Source organism: Vigna radiata, chromosome 9, assembly GCF_000741045.1.
Source record: "Vigna radiata var. radiata cultivar VC1973A chromosome 9, Vradiata_ver6, whole genome shotgun sequence".
Lineage (NCBI taxonomy): Eukaryota > Viridiplantae > Streptophyta > Magnoliopsida > Fabales > Fabaceae > Vigna > Vigna radiata.
The window spans coordinates 4,977,768-4,981,340 of NC_028359.1; positions in this window are offsets into that span (position 1 = coordinate 4,977,768).

Below are 3,573 nucleotides of genomic sequence, written 5' to 3' on the forward strand. Positions count from 1 at the left end.
TTTCTTTTATGTGTTTTTTTACTAAATTTGGCAAATTTAAAGGATAAGTTATCGATGTAGGTAAAAAATTTTCAAATTAAGAAAATGGACAAATTATGGGATCTAAACGACTTCAAATGAACAAGTCGTGTTCCTGTACGATTTCACCCTATAGCATTGACCTGGGGTGAATTCGTGCACTTAAAAACGATTTTAGAACATACTAACTAATTATCAGACATGATAATTGATTATCATGCATTTTTTCATTATAAATTAAAAAAAATATTGAAGTTGTAGGGGATTGACGACTTTTATTGAAGTCATGCATCCCACACACTTTTACTTTTTTTTAATTTATTTATTAATTAAAATGATTTATAATTTTTAAATAATATTTTTAAATGTATTTAAAATAATGTAAATTATATCTAATTAATAATTAACAATTTTAAATATTATTAAATAAATAAATTTTATGGTATTAATTATTTTTGTAATTAAATTAAATTTTTTATATAATGATTTCAATTAAATAATTTATAACCATAATTATTGTAATTATGTAATTAAAAATTAAAAAATTTATATTTCATTATAATTTATTTTTTTTGAATTTTTATTATTATATTATATTTTTTTATGAATTATAATTAATTAAAAAAAATTATAAACTATTTAAAATAATAAAAATATTAAATAAATGAAATTGTTTGGGTTACGTCAATTCGTGCACCCCACCCACTTTTCCTTCTTTTAATTTTTTTTATTCAAAATAATATATAAAATACAAAAGGATTTTTTTTATTTATTTTATACCTCATTCATCCTCACAGTGCCATATCATAAAAGAATTAAATATTTGTCACCGTAACAAAAAAGAATTAAATAAAAAAAATAATTTGATCAGTTTTTTCATAAATTGGGACCATTTTTAATTTTTTTAAAAAAGGTAAAACGATTCGAACATTTTTTCCTCGACCAAAAGAGATATTAAACTTTTTATTTTTGAAATGTAAGAAGAAAATAATAACGTTGTTTTGTTGCTTGACAACAAGGTTTAGATTGATTGAATCTTGACTGTTGATAGTTTTATACCAATTGGACACTATATAAATTTTAATCTATATATTAATTTAATTAAAATATTATACCAGTGTAATCAAAGTGTTGGTGTCATAAAAAATAGTTATGATATTATATATTTCTATTATACCATAATAAAGTAATAATTGATTTTTCTTATTATTGTAAGATTGATGATGATTATTGAAGTATCTTAATAATTATATAATATTTAAATATGTTATAATTAATATATTAATTTCAGCTATAAAATTAATCAATAATTATACTAATTTAACTAAAACATTGTATTAATTTAACTAATATTTTTCGTAAATGATAGGATTATCACAAGTAGCATATAAAATTATATCCAAATCACTTATATTAACATATTTAAGAGGGTGATCTGAGTTTGGGAATATAATTTTGAAATGTTGTAGTTTACTGCTTAATTTTTGAAACGTTTGTAAAGAGAGAAACTAATTTTGTTGCTCATACCTTTTTCTAGTTAGAGTATCTTTGTTTCTGAGGTTGTACCCAGCGAATTCTTGAACTTGTTTTCACGTAACCAATGTAAGCTACTTTCCATATAAAAAAGAAGGGCGTTAATTTGATAGAACGAGATTAACCAAATGTTAAATGAAAGATAATACTAAGTTATTTACATAACAATGCTATATTTTGAAATAAAAAAAAATTAAGTGAAATTTTGGAAACATATTCCATTAATCATGTTATTCTATTTTGATGATATTATTATATACTTAATGGTCAAAGTAATAAGAAAAATAATTAAGCTTGAGAACTTAACAAATAAATTAAAGATTTCAAAACAATTTACTACATTTTTTTAAGGACCAATGCTATAGCAAATTAATGATTTATGCAATTTTTTAATAATATTTATAGGAATAAAATTATGACCTATTTAGTTTATCAAATTGCAAACTTTAGTAACTAAAATTAAAAATTTAAAAACAATTCAAAATTTATAATTTGTTCAATCTCACCTAAACATACCACTTTTATAATTTTTAAACTAAATACATGTAAAATTCAGCTTTATACAAAAATGAATATCATATATAAAAAGTCATATCCTAAACACTTAAGGTGACTTTTGTTGTTATTTTGAACTTCTATTACACAACATAACACAAATACACAAAATGGTAAACTAAAAAAAAAAAAGAAAAAAAAAGAAAAAAAAAAGAAAAAAAAAGAAAAAAGAAGAAGATATACACTTTAAATCACATTTACACCACCTTACCAAAAAATGCACATCTATTTCCCAATTCTTATAAAGGAATCATAAATATATTTACACAACAATAAAAAGCCTTGATAATTTTTAAAAGAGAAATATTGAGTAGATTCACCCAAAATTAACAATTAGCTGACTCAAATGCGAGTAGGGAAATCCTTGCACTTACTTTCCAAAGTGTTATATATAAATCTTCATTGACTTTTGGTCATTTGATATTTTCATCTATACATTGAATTAAAATGAAACTAGGATATTTATATTCATGGTTTCACAATTTAGTAATTACCCTATACATAAACTATTTTATTCATGATTTCACAATTTAATATTTACCTTATACACAAACTAGGTCAAATTACCATGTAACTACTTTTCACACCATTTGTACAATTAATGTCATCTCGATCTCAATTGGTAATAAAACATAAACATTTAAAATATTTTGAACAAAAAGCAATTCATCATATTATAATAGACTTATACATATCATTCATAACATTTAAAAATATTTTGAACAATGAAACATATAATATAATATAAAAAAATATTACTAATGTTAGATTCTTTCACTAGAACCATATTACCTAATAAAATATGCATTTGAGTCTTTCCTTGAATAACAAGTTTACACTTAAACAATACTTTTCCACTTGAAGAGTTGTAAAATTAGAGCCGTCAAAATGGGTCATAACCCGCAAGCCAATCCGGCCCGTCATGGGTTCGGACCGGTTTGGGTTTGAAAAATACAACCCACTTACATGCGGGTCAGATTTCAACCCGGCTCATTTAGATCCGACTCATGCGGGTTGAACCTGCGGTGAGTCGGGTTGGCCCACCAACCCACCTACCTAATTTTATTTTTTTAATTTATTATTTTATTTATGAAACCCTAAAACATAAAATACTTTCTTCACTCACTGTCTATACCAAAAAAGTAACCTCTGATCTCACAAATCACACGATAATTTCTCTCATTTGACGGTGCTCACTTCACTGAAATTCTTCAAGGAGTAGGTAAAACACTCTTTCTTTTTTCTTCTCTTTTCTCCACATTTTTGTTTTCTCACTTATCTTTCTTTTTTTTTTTCAAAAACCCTATAATAACAAAAATAGGGGTTTGCGAATTTGTTTTTTGTTCTGGGGGATTTGAAGACATAGAATGATTTTTTCATATTGTGACATGCTTGTATCAGATTTTGTTCATTTTATTTAAATAATTTGAGTATATATTATTTGAACAAGCTCTTTTTGATATCTTT